The sequence below is a fragment of the Adiantum capillus-veneris genome, chromosome 2 (assembly GCF_014529385.1).
Source record: "Adiantum capillus-veneris isolate H3 chromosome 2, ASM1452938v2, whole genome shotgun sequence".
In the NCBI taxonomy this organism is placed as follows: domain Eukaryota; kingdom Viridiplantae; phylum Streptophyta; class Polypodiopsida; order Polypodiales; family Pteridaceae; genus Adiantum; species Adiantum capillus-veneris.
Genome location: NC_140932.1, coordinates 1,094,579 through 1,108,687, shown reverse-complemented (window position 1 = coordinate 1,108,687; position 14,109 = coordinate 1,094,579). Strand labels below are relative to the sequence as shown.

At 44.3% G+C, this 14,109-nt stretch overlaps 1 long non-coding RNA gene across 1 annotated transcript in view; it reads left to right on the top strand.

Annotated features, from left to right (window-relative positions):
* The window catches only part of LOC147462272 (uncharacterized), a 66,466-nt gene extending 52,779 nt beyond the window's left edge, over nt 1-13,687 (top strand). The window contains exons 2-3 of the long non-coding RNA XR_015189897.1: nt 12,869-12,954; nt 13,045-13,687. This is a non-coding gene — a long non-coding RNA (uncharacterized LOC147462272). The remainder of the gene's footprint in view (nt 1-12,868; nt 12,955-13,044) is intronic.
* The last annotated feature ends 422 nt before the right edge of the window (nt 13,688-14,109 follow it).

The following is a 14,109-nucleotide window of genomic DNA, read 5'->3' as shown; positions in this document are numbered from 1 at the left end:
TTCTTGGTGATTGATCGAATCTACAACGAGGTTAGCTTCGCTAGAAAAAGCATTAACTAACACATCATCTTTGTGAACAATCACATCCTCTTCATGCAAATCATCATGCTTGTCATTGTCAACCAAATCATTATGCAAATCATTATCCATCAAGTCATCATGCTTCTCATAATCATGCAAGTTCTGCGTGTCATGCTGTGGAGAAAAAGAGACTGAGAGAGTCTCCTTATCTCGAATCCTTTCAATATTGTCCTACATATTAGCAGTGAGAGATGGAGAATGAGCAATGTCCGCTCCATGAAAGACAGTACGAGAATCACTTTTGGCATTGAGAGTTAAAGTGTTAGCCTCAAAATCAATGAGAGCGTTAGTCTCACGAAATCATCGAATGCCCAAAATCATATCACATCTTGAGAGAGGAGAAACAACAAATCTTCTAGTGAAGGCAGTCTGTTGAATTACAAACAACACATCAAGGCACTCCTCTGTGATGAGAGCGTCCATACCAGGACGAAAGCCAAAGACCTCGATAGGAGATCTCGGACTAACTTCGAGGCGGGCTCTCTCAACAAGAGAGGAATTGATCACATCATGCATACTACCTGGGTCAAACAATATGACAAAACGATGCCCTGACGTACGACCATAACATTTAATGAGAGATTCATCAATGGGAGGGTCCTGAGAAACTTGGGGCACACTCGTGTTATCATTCATTGCATTGACAGAGGAAGTGGGTGTTGTGGGTTCTATAGATTCATTCGATTCAAGCTTAGGACATGTTCTTTTTATGTGACCCTTAATGTGACAATGAAAACAATGACCTTCCTTAGAATAAGTGCTTTGTTCTTCCGACGTGATGTATCCTCCTACAATTCCTTGTGCTACCTTTTCGTCTGGAGGAAGCTTAGGTTTAGCAATTGTGTTAGCCTTACCCTTAGATTCATTGGAAGAATTCTTTGATGAGATACTGTTGGTAGATTGGTTAGAAGAGTTATCATTCTTACCGTTCTTACCGTTCTGCGGGTTCTGAGAAGTCTGCGAGGTACTTGTGGAAGTCTTGTTCTCCTTAGGCTTTCCCTTGTTGTGCTTCATGTCCTGTGCAAGAGCAATCGCTACCGCCTTGTTGGGATCGATTGGATGGAAGACTTCTACATCGAACTTGATATAGTCGTCTAATCCAAAAAGGAATGCCTCTTTTCGTTCATCATCCGACATGCGTAATTGGGTACCTAGCTGCAAAACACGATTAGAAAAAGAAATAACCGGCATACCATTTTTCTTGAGAGTGCACCAATCGTCCTTCAATCGTGCGAGGTACTGAGGTGGCATAAACCGCGCCTTGAGCTTGTCTTGGAAATGAGCCCAATTGAAGGAAAGGGGCGTGAATTCATTAGCTTCCTCTAGGTGCGCGGTTAGCTGTGCCTCTTGCCATGCGTGGTACCAATTGATGGAATCACCGGCAAGGTACATACATACCGTCAAAACTTTGCTATTTCCTGTCTTCTTAGTTGTCGCAAAATAAGCATTAAATTGATACAACCAAGAATGAATAACCGTAGCATCCATCTTACCATCATACTTACTGAAAGTCAACTTCTCTGTGACTGGATAGTTGGAATCCACATCGTGGCTTGCACCACTTGATGAACTCCCACGATCTTTGGGTGGTTCGGTCTTCGAGGCTAGGACCTGGGCAAGCAATTCTTGAGTGCGTAGCTCCCTTTGAGCTTCACGCTCGGCCTCTAGGGCCGTGGCTCGTGCTGCCGCTTCCTCCTTCCTTAGTTCTTTTCTTTCTTTTCTTGCGTCGCGCTCGCGTTCGAAAGCAAGGCGCTTGTCTTCTTGTTGTGCGGCAAGTCTGGCGTCTCTTTCGTCACGCTCGCGGTCCTTGGCTACTTGCTCACGGGCCTTAGCTTCTTGTTCGCGGTCCTTAGCTGCTTGTTCTTCGGCAAGTCTTGCAATTCTTTCGTCGCGTTCACGGTCCCTAACTTCTTGTTGTTCTGCTTTGCTTGCGAGTTGTGCCAATGCAATGTCTATGACATGGACGCAGACACCCTAGCCCTAGAACATCTTTGGATTTGCTCTTGGCATGTACTCACTCACGCATGAATGTCCTAATGTGGCAGTCTCAATTCAAAACGTAGGTTTCCGTCGAAAGTTTGTTGTTTCTCCTCTTTCTGGATGTGATATAATTTTTGGCATGAAGTAGTTTCGTGAGTTTGATCCACAAGTTAATTGGAAAGAAAACTCTCACTCTCTATCGAAGGTGCCTCTCCCGTGGTCATTTGTTGTGAGCTCAGTATACCTTCTTTGTCATTAATCTCTCAGTATACAATCACACATTCCAAACGAGAATCAATCATTGCATGATAAAGAACCTCTCTCTATCATTCATTCTCTAGAGCATGAAAAGCATTTTGTGTATGGTAGAGATTTCAATGTCAGTATTGGTCATCAAGCCCTCCATTGGCTCCAACCCACCATGCCTGGTATATTGTGGAGTGGCTGTCAAGCTAGATGGTTACAGTATGTGAGCAATTTGGTGGTTTGATTGATTAAGTTCCTAGTAAAGCTAACCCAATTACAGAACGATCAGCCGCACGGGACAGATCGTGGCTCTCGAGTGAGGTCCACAATACCCATTCAAGAAGTATCTATTGATAGCATGAATAGTCAATATGCATTTTCGAGTCTCTCATTCGTGACGGTCTCTTGTATTTTTGTCACCGTCTTTTTGTGTTACCTTTCCATTGGAAAGCCATATTGCACGATGCACATGATTCACTCACGGATGAGCACAAAAGCATGAAGATCACTTTAAAAAAGGTAGAAAGTTTGCATTCAAGGCATACACAATGTTTCACCATCGTAGGTCATGTCAACAAATTTTGCATGCTCATTCCTTGCAAGACACAGTCACATCAAAAGCATTAGCACCAATTGTCCATCAAGCATTGGTATTCCCTTTACGGTTTGCGAGAGTCGATAGTTTTAGGTAGAAAGGTCAAGTTTAGATCACAGTACTCGTTGAAAGGTTTGGCACTTTGTCACATTTTTCATTTGCATTCTATCCACAGTCTTTTAGGAAGCAAAGTCCTTTTCCAGTGATCCGAAAAGTAAAAGATGTGTCTATGAAATTGTGGTTGAAGTTGCTGCAAGGAGATCCCCTAGAGGAGATTCTTGAAGAGGATGAACCACCCAAGATCGTAGACAAAGTTGAAGACATAGAGACAAAGTAGATTATTATGCATCACTTTCGGTGCGACCCAAATTGTAGTCCTTTTTGAAGTTCAAGTATCACAACACCTACGCAGCAAAGTGGGCCAACAAAGATTTCTTTGCAGATATCTTGGAGTTGGCGGCAGACTACACAGAAGCCATGCAACTTGGTCCCAGTGTCCGAGACTATGACAACCACTATATATATTTGCTGGTTTCTTTCCCTTGATTTTTATTTAGCGCGATGATTTGCTCTCGCGCATCTCTCTCCCCCTTTGCACATATGGTAATGCCCCACTAGTTGGGCTTCTCATATGACCATGTACAGTTATGGGGTTTTATGCACGTTTGCCAAGGCAAGAGTCTTCTGTACATGAACAGGATTAGCTAATTGCTAATCCCCTGTAGGTACATACAGTTCCATCGTGAAGGAATGCAAAAACGAAGAGTTTTCTCGCGTGAAAACTTGTCCAATTTATAAGGATTTTGTCTCATTGTATGCGGGAGCTTCTAAGACACGCGTGACGTGTTTGCTCCGCTCAAAATGATGCGAAACAAAAAACTACAGCTTGCTCTGTTTTTTTGCAGGTTTAGGGTTTCGTACCTAACCCACAAGATATCGCCAAGGGAGCCTCGGGAAAGCCGTGGGGACTTGCTTGCACATGACAATTTAGAGAGATTTCTAGTGACGAATCTCGTCTAATTTAAAGGCAAGTGACTCTACAGGTGCGAGAGCTCGAGGGCTACCCACAAGAGTGATCGGCACGCAAATCGGAGCGCAAAACAGAGAATTACAGCTTGCTGTAATTTTTTGTAGGTTTAGTGCTTTGGCCAGATTTGATGCCTACAGGTCCCAAGAGTTTCAGGGAAGCTAGGGAATCACCGAACAAGTGTTTTGGTGAAAGTTGGAGCTCAAAAACAGAGAATTCAGCGTGCTGTAATTTCTTGCCAGGTTTTGTAAAGTGCGTGGAAAGTCACTGTTTACTTGGGATTTTGTCCGTGGAGGCTTCTATTGTGGTTATGTTGCCGAAATTAGTAGCCCGATAAAAGTGGAACAACTTGTAGAAGTTTACAAGTTTTCCTCAAGTATAATAAGAATAAAGAAATACTGAAAAGGGCGCCAGCCTATGGGACCAACAGGGTGTCATTGTCTGCTTGGGAGTGTTTGAAGTGTTGAATTCCCGTCACAAGTTTCTTCGTGAAGTTCCTCTGTGTCGTAAAGTTTAAAAGAGTAAAGTAAAGATTCGAGTGAAAGCTAAAGTCTACCGTTCTATGGGCCGGTTTCAACCAGTACCTCAACTTGAAAAGGACGATACCACGTGCACATCTAACCCTATGCACATGTGGGCAAGCTAACTGTCACAAAGTGATGATGTGGCATGCCCAATTGAAAGAGAAATGGAAAAGCGGACAAGAGAATTGAAGAACTTACGAGTCGTGGTGGACCCAAAACCCTAACAGACAAAAGCTTGCACTTTGAAAGAGATTTTCATAAATGGCGCTGACATGCTGACGTGGCAGATCATATAGATGTTGATGTGGCAAGGCTGTATGGATTTTCAGCATTTTGTGCTGGCTTTGCCACATGGCGAGCTATAGGATTTTTGCAATTTTCGCTAGCTTTTGGGGCTCTGCTCTTGGCCATCCCTTGTACTATTTATAAGAGCCCCTAGGGCCTCACTTTGTTATCTGGACCCAAAGTCTGAGTAGAGGACCCTTGGGAGTTTTACCTTGATGTCAATAATAAAGAAATACCGAAAGGGGCGCCAGTCTTTGGGCCCAGTTCTTTTGGGCGGCGGGACTCCGCCATGCCGAGTCGACTCTCTCTCTCTCTCTCTCTCTCTCTCTCTCTCTCTCTCTCTCTCAAAGTTCAATGATTTTGAAAGTTTCTATTCGTGAGTGGTTATTGATTTCTCGCTTGGAGCATCCAAGCTTGTTACAGTGGTATGAGAGCTCAGAAAGATGATTCTTCTACATAAGATATGATCCCTTTTGCAGCACACATGTTCTTGAGGAGAATCCGACAAAGCAGAGCAGACAAGATTTTGTTTGTGGAAGAACCTTTGTGCCCCGACCTTGGACTTATTAGCCACTCCCACCCTTCATCCATCGAGCATCCGGAACGCTCCCATCTTCATCGCTCTGTCTTAAAGGGCATAAGCCCTAAGAGTACACATTGGTTCTCGCAGAGAATTTGACAGAGAACACGGAAAGCAAAGAAAAGTGAAATCCGGCATGGGAACTGAAGAAAAGAATGAACAATTGGGTAAATTTTCAGTGGGGAAGTTTTCCAGAGCGGAATACAAACATCAAATGCAGGTTGACACGTGTGTGAAAAGATTGATGAAGTACTCCAGAGACCCGACATTTGAGAAACACATAAAGAATTACCCGATGGATGAGACTCGCTCGAGATGGCGTAAGACCATTGATTCTCCTCTCACGTCCGAAAGAACAAAGCGAGTGTAGAAAAGTAGATTGTACTCGCAAAAAGAGCTGGACAGAGCTCTTGAAAAGAAGATGAACCAGATAATGAAAGGCTTGAAGCACTCTCGGAAGAACATGAAGTCAGTGGATTTCCCGGTTATCTGGGCCGGAAATCGACTTTCAAGGTGGCAAGCAAATCCAAGAAGCTTGTTTGTTTCGAGGATGACCCAGTTTTTTCTTCGTCTTAGAGAGTTTTGACGGTTCGTCGTCCTCTAGTTCCAGAGAGGATGAGAAAAGGCGGAAGAAGTGGAGAAAAGCAGATTTCTCAAAAAGTCTAGAAGGCATGGGAGGCCATCTAGCAGTTCAAAAGAGGAGAGCTCGTCCTCTTCTAACAGTGAATAGATAAGCAAGAAGACCAAGGTGTTTGAGGAAGGGGGTCAAGCCGTCAGGTTTGAAACGTTTTCAGGCTACCAGGACAACCATCGAGCCCTTAAGTTTGTGCAACAGTTTGACGTTGCCTTCTCTCGAGGTTGGTTCACGGAACAATACAAGGTGCGAAGGGTGGCATCTTACTTGAGAGGAATTGCACAGACATGGTGCTCTACTCTGTTGTTACGCAGAGAAGCACCTACGACCTGGGTAAAATTCAAGAGAATTTTCACTTAACTTGGATATCAGACGAATATGAAAGAGATGTCATCACATATTGGCATCACTTGAGAATGATTAAGAAAGATACATTGGATGACTACTACCAAAGGTTTTGGGATACTTATTTGCCAGTGTCTTGAGATTACTTTGAGAAACCAGATTGAGCAGCTTTGGCTGAGGTTTGCCAAAAAGAGATTCGAGAGTATTGTCTAGAATAGAAGTCGGACTCTATTCAAAGACTTATGGGACATTCTAAGAAAGGATTTTGGATGCATGCCGGCTCATTGACTTATCCTGGACAGGATAATATTCACCTCATCAGGGCAAGAGTCCTCCAATAAATGGAATGAATCGGGGGAACCAAATGACAGATCATCACAGGATTCCAGAGCAGTACGAGAATCCGATGGTAGCACATCCGAGGGTTCCGACAAACTAAGGGAACCTGATGCAAGGTCATCATTCCGGAGAAGAAAGAGAAAAATTATGAACCAATGAAATAGCTTCTAGAGAAGGGTCTCATTCAACCCAGTACATCACCTTATTGTTCGTCAGTGCTGTTGGTTTTAAAAAAAGATAGATATTGGAGAATGTGCATTGACTACAAGGATCTCAATAAAATCACTATCAAGAACAGGTTTCCATTCCTTGGATCGATGATATACTAGACAAACTTTAGGGTTCTACTTATGTCAGCAGAATTACTTGAAGAGTGGTTATCATCAGATCTGAATTGCTCCTAGACATGTCTATAAGATAGCATTCAAACGTCTTCTTGATTGACCGAGTATTTGGTGATGCCTTTTGGTCTCACGAATGCTCTTGCAACGTACAACAGAATGATGGCAAGATTTTTTAAGAGCATAGGTCATTTGTGGATACCTTTTTCGACGATATCATCGCATTCTCCAAGAATGAGCCAGAATATCGACACTACCTGCTACAGGTTTTCCAGGCACTAAGGCAACATCGGTCGGTGGTGAATGGGAAGAAGAGCGAGTTTTTCTTTACGAGATCCACTCTTTGAGACACGTACTCTCTAAAAATGGATCCGGTCCAAGGATCCATCCAAGGATGACACCATCTAGGATTGGCCCGATTTAAGGATGAGATTGAAGAATGTTCATAAATTCGAAGCTTTTCAGGTTTGTGCTCTTACTACAGACGGTTCCTTCGAAGATTTGTGGAGATTGTTTGTCCTCTACATGCTTTGACACAAAAAGGGGTTGCTTTTGCATAGGGACCATCTGAGATTGCAGATTCAAGTCTCTCAAGGAGAAGTTGACAACTGACAATGTTGGTTTTCCAGACTTGAAAAAGCCATTTGAGGTACATTGTAATGCATGTGGTCGCAGTCTGGGAGCGGTCTTAATGCAGGAAGGCCATGTTGTATCTTATGAGATCCAAATGCGTTCCATACCAGAACAGGTTGCACAAATGTATGAGGAGGAGCTTTTGGCAGTTATCCATGCTCTTACTCAGTGGCGACACTTTCTACTTGGAGCCAATTTTGCAGTGTCCACCAATCATAAGAGTTTGCGCTATTTCTTGTCTCCAATATAGCTTTTGGACAAGCGGATGCGGTGAGCAAACATTTCGTCACAATTATACTTTTAGATTGTGCATGATCAGGGAAAAAAGAGTGTGGTGGCGGATGCACTCTCTCGTAAACCTTTGGTTTTGGGTAGGTCAGTAGTTCATCACCACAGCTTCAAGGATATGGTAGATGAATACACCACAGATCCAGATTTTGCAGACATCTTTGACTGACTACAGAGTGGGGAAGTGGTTGCGGGCTATTCTCTCATGGAAGGCTATTTGATGCAGAAAAACTTGTTGTGTTACACAAGCATTGAGAAATAAGGTTTTGACAGAGTGCCGTTGTCCACCTTTTTGGGGCCATCGTGGCATAGAAACCACCTTGAAAGGTGTGGAGCAATTCTTCTACTGGCCGACGCTCAAAAAGGATGTGGACGAGTTTGTTTGATATGCCAGAAGGTCAAGTTTGACAAGAATACAGCACCATGTCTTTTGCAACCTTTACCAATACCTAGCCAACCATGGGAGAGTATAGCAATGGATTTCATTTTTTTAATCTTTCCAAGACTCCAAGTGGGCATGATGACATTTGGATAGTCATCGACAGATTTAATAAACCGGCTCACTTTGTCCCAGTCAAGAAGACAGCTAAGCCCAATCATTTGGCTAAATTGTTTGTCCCACATATATTTCGACTACATGGCATGCCTCAGTCTATAGTTCAGATAGAGATCCCAGTTTTACTAGTTTGTTTGGAGGGCAATCTTGGAGAATATTGGTACACGGTTACAATTCTCGTCCTCTTTCCACCCACAAACAGATGAGCAATCGGAGATAGCGAATGGAGGGTTCTGGACTTGTTGAAGTCATACGTCATTTGAGATCATTGAGGGTGCTAAGAAGGTTCCCCCTATTCCAAGCACCAAGGATAAGATTTTTCAAGAAAACCCGTATGATCAAGATTTGGACTGCTTTTGCAAAGACGTGTGAGGCTATTGAGAAATCTCAAGCAAGGCATAAGAAAGCAGTGGGCAAGCATCGGCGTGACTTGTAGTTGAAGGAAGATGATTGGGTGCTTCTACGGCTTGAGAAGGCACACCCAAGGAGCGACTTTTTTTCCGAAGTTGAGTATGCGATACTATGGCCCTAAATGATGTATCCTTCGGACTTAAGTTACCAGATACTTGGAAGATTCATAGTGCATTTCATGCGAGTCTATTGCGCCTTTTTGAAGGTGAGGTGCAAGAGGCCAGGGAGCCCGAGGAGCAGACCAAAGTGGAAGAGATAAGAGGATATCATCATTTCAAAATAGTTCCTATCTCACAAGGAAAGGAAAACGAAAGGGATCATATGATAGTGCGTTTCAGGATCCCGACGATCGAGACTGACGTGTCCACGAACAGGGGCAGCTAGCGAGGCTACCCACAGGGCCTAGGGTGCAAGGAAAGAAAGGAAAGGGAATCAATTGATGGATCAGAGAATTCACCAGATCCAGATGGTGGTGCCAAGGAGAGGGAGGCTAGCAGGGCCACCAACCAGTCAAAGGGCACAAGAATAGAACAGAAAGGTAAGCTAGGTCCTCCGTATAATTTGGTCAAGGGTACTTTTTGGCCCTCAATGCAAAATGGATGGAGGAAGAGAGACTCACAAAATTCTCTTCAGAGAGAGCTATACCTTGAAGCTTTTGGGCTATTAGCAGTGTCTATGCCAAAAGCTACCGATGAATCCGCAAGGTTGAATATGGTGCGGTGCGGACTGCACAAGAGGGGAGCCATTCCACTCCTTTGTCACAGATTGCCTCGATTGAATAAAGTCACTGTTTTCTCTTTGAGATTTTAGGGTACTGACAGGCTGACAACATTTTGTGGAATAACTAATAAACTGTGTGCACTGAATTGGAAATTCCTTGATTGAACCGAATGCATGTGCTCTTTCCATAGTGACAAGGAACGGATGGAACGGCCCCTTGCCGCCGGTGCAGACTGCCGAAACAGTGACGAGAACATTTTGACGTTCCGAAACCAGAACGTAATAGCGGAACAGGCGGAACAGCCAACCGGAACGGGAGGGAAAATTTAGAAAAATAAGCCGTTTTCGGATATTTGAAGCTGGGGAGCCACTCTCACCCTCTCTCTCAAGCTTGAAGCCACAAGCTCTCAAGCTCCATCCCTCTCTCCCTTGCTCAAGATCCATCCCTGCATCGGAGTCCATCCCTCTCTCAAGGCTCTGTCCTCAAGCTCCATCCCTCTCTCCCTCTCTCAAGCTCCATCCCTCTCTCTCAAGCTTCCTAGGAAGGGAACGGCGTTTTGTTTCCATTTCTGTTTTCATTTCGAGGAGGCGTCAGGCTTGGGAATGCATTCCGAAAACGGGAGGGCCCCGTTCTGCCCGTTCTCCCTGTTACTCTGCTTGATGCACTAGAATTTTATTCACTTAGGCATCACATCCGGATCTCATTGATCTCTAGAAAATGTTTAGATTCACTAAGTTCAAATCATTCATCAGAAAAAATGGTGCAGACAATTCATCTTTTTGTACATGTCTCTAACAATACATACATGAAAGAGCCATAGTTGGAGCGGGAACGGAGAATGAAAACGGGGGGCTCCGAAACAGTACCGGAACAGGGAGGGGGAGACCAGAATGGGAACGCCGGAACGGTACACTAAAAAATGCTAAAATCAGCTTCAAAACAGCCTATAAGTTAGCAACAGCTCCTTCAAGGGCTCCTCCCCTAGAAGCAGTCCTCTGACCACAAGATTCCCAAGGAGGGCTCTACTGTGTTGTGCTGGGTCGATGATCCCCAGCCCCCCTGAGAACATGGTAGGGTGATGACTTACCAAGCCACTTTTGCCCGGGCTAACTCGGTGTCGCGCCCTGATTATAGAAAATTCCTAATCAGCCTCTCCAGCTGGTTAATGCAGGAGCTCGAGAAGATCCAACAAGACGTGATGTACCACATAGTAGCCAATAGCACTCTACCTGGCAAAGAGAGCCGTGCTAAACTCCAATGAAGCAATTTCCTCCTAATGGACAAGAAGAGGGGAGTAGTCTGCTGCTCTAGACAAGTCCAAGCCAAAACCTGACAACCCAAATAGCGTACAGAAGTCCTTGGGGGGATCCATCCACCTGAAGCCCTCTCCCGGCGACCAATCAGGCGTAGGAGCACTGCCAATCGAGAAAGCCATTGTCTTCCTCCAGCTGATCAGTGCTCCTGATGCACGACAAAACACCTCAAGAGCTTGCTCACATATGTGAAAATTGGCCTGATGGCCCTCCAAGTACAAAGGTAAGTCGTCAGTAAACTCAGGGTCAAGTAGCTCTTCTCCCCTAATAGGGAGCGCTAAACCACGCAAGCCAAGATCCTGTTCAAAAATGTGCTCATCGCCTCAACATAGCAGTGAAAGAGGAAGGGGGCAAGAGGGAAACCTTGTCTAACCAAACACGTGAGCATGAAACGTTCCCCTCTTCCCCCTGTCAAGAGCACCTGACTGTGCGCACATTTGTAGAGGGCTGACACACCTCTGATCCAAGCATCTGAGAACCACATCCTGCGTAGAGTGCCCTCCAAGAAATCCTAATCAACTCTATTGTATGCCTTCTCAAAATTGAGGAGTATCACAAGATCCTTTCCTCGAAGACGCGTGAGGGCCGAGGCGTCCCAAAAGGTGAAAATATTTTCAAGGTTACTACGCTCCTTGACAAAACCTGTTTGTGTCCCATGTATAATGCTCGCAAGTAGCGGCTGAATCCTCAAACTCAACCATGTCCCAGTACTCCAAGAAGAAACTGGGAATCAAACCATCCTTCCCTGGACAGCTACTGCGGGGGAGTGCTTTGAGGGTCTCATGGAGCTCCTCTAGCTGGAGAGGTAGCTCTAGTCTCTAACGCATCTCCTCAGTAACTAGACAAGGCACCTGTGTCTAAACCTGCTCTCTACATGCATCTTGCCGCTTTGATTGTGGCTCACCTGACGGCAAATCATGGTAAAAGTGAGTAGTAACTGTACGCATATCATGAGGCTTCGAAGTAGTCTCCTCAACTTGTTGACATAGGTGTGTGCATGGTGGGGCCCCACAGTCTCAAAGAACTCCCCAGTAACTCTGTCACCCACGTGGGTCCACTGAGATGCCTGTCGATGACAAGCAAACTCATGGCCCTGCATCTACTGTAAGGAAGCAATGCCTCGTCGGAGACACTTCTTCTCCTCTCTAGTTGTGGCCAAGCGAGCTGCAGACTCTTGAAGGAAGAAGCGACTAAGCTCAGCAAGTTCAAAGGCCACTCTACTAGTAGGGGTGCCTTGAGTGCCCAAACTCTCTGTCTAAAGTATCACCACCCACTCTTTGAGCTCTGCATCCAGCAAGATCCTCTCAGGGATGCGCAACATCGTGCTCCCACTCCTCTGTTTGTCCATCACTCTAGAATCATGGCACATGATTTGAAATGTAGTCCTTGCTAGAATGCAAACAGATCGTCCCATGTCGCACTAGCGTAAAAGCGATCTATCCGAGATAGATTTTCTCCTCCTCCTCTGCGGTCAAAGAGATAGAAAGACAAGCTGTTTGGGCACCACACAAATCTTGCATGCTGCCAAACATCTGCAATCCTCAAGGTCATACATAAATGCTCCCATGCTGCCAACTCAGCCTCGTGCAGAGTAGCATGGCTGCCTCCAATCCTATATGAGGATCCTCCAACATGTTGAAGTATCCGCCGACACAACACTGCTCTACACGCGGCAAGGACTCTACAATATGTGACAAAAACTCAGTTGGTGCACCTATGTTTGGGTCTGATTGTCACATTATGCTGCACTGCAGCAACCATTAACAAACATGTCACTATGTTCTTGTAATACCAACCCCTAGATGCCCACATCCACACTATTGGCCTTGCACATTTGATCAAAGTGCTTGTCTACGCATGCTATTTTGTGCTGTGTTTATTCTTTGTTTTCATCCTTACACCTGAAAGGATGCGCACAACCAAGTTCTGGGTTTCCAATCGAGGCATTCTATCTTTGCTGAATTTGCAGATATTAGGTTATTCCAGATCCGAGCTTTCCAGTGAGTCTTTGAAGAATATGATTTCAGAACACCTTACGTGTAGAGTTGATCATCCGTAAGTGCCATGTATTTGAGAATTATTTGTGCGTTCTTTTTGGTGCTTGAGCTATTTCAGTTGATAAAGAAGAGTGTCCTCGTTCTGAAGGATCACTTTAAAGAACCAAATTGAGCTGTGGATTGCCAAAAGAGATATGGCAAATTTACCCGGAAAAGAAGTCCGAATCTATTGAGAGACTTATGGGTCGTGCCAAGGGTATGCATGCCGGCTCATTGAGCTATCCTATGGACAAGCCAGTTCCACCTCAACAGGGCAAGAGTCTTCCAAGGAAAAGAAAGAACCAAGGGAACCAGCTCCACCTCAACAGGGCAAGAGTCTTCCAAGGAAAAGAAGAACCAAGGGAACCAGCTGGTAGTTCATCAGAGTTCCGAAGAAGCAAGGTAACTAGTTGATAGTTCGCCAGAGTTCCGTAGAAGCAAGGGAGCCAGCTGATAGTTCATCAGAAAGTTTCGAAGAAGCAAGAGAATCAGTTGATACTTTATTAGAGAATTCCAAAGATTCAGATTCTTTTGGCTCTCGATGCAAAGTCGATGCAAAGTGGATAAGGAGGATAACTTCACAAATTCTCTTCAATTTTGAGTTGTACCTTTAAGCTTTTGTATTATTAGGAGTGTCTATTTGGAAAGTACAGATGATACAGCATGTTGAATCTGGTGCGGTGCAGATTGCACAAGAGGGGAGCCACTCCACTCCTTTCACAGATTGAATAAAGTCACTAATTTCTTTTTGAGATCTTAGGGATATTGATAAACTGACAGTATTTTGTGGAACCACTTTATGAAAATATGTACATTTGATTGTAAATTTCTTGATTGAATTGAAGACATGTGCTCTTCCATGTGTGTATTGTTAGAGACAAGTAGAGAAAGATGAAATGTCTATAGCATTTTGTTTGATGAATGATTTGAACTTAGTGCATCTAAACATCTGTTAGAGAACACGGAGATCTGGATGTGATGGCTAAGTGAATGTGACTCTAGTAAATCAAGATTTCTATCTGGATGAGATGATTAGATATTGTTGTGAGTGCTACAAGAGGTGCTTCAAGAGTTCTTTCAAGAGTTTTGGGCTAGATTGAAAGGGTGTGAATCTGATAGTAACAAGATTTAGATGATCAAGACATTCATCAAAAAATCAATGCGGATATGATTT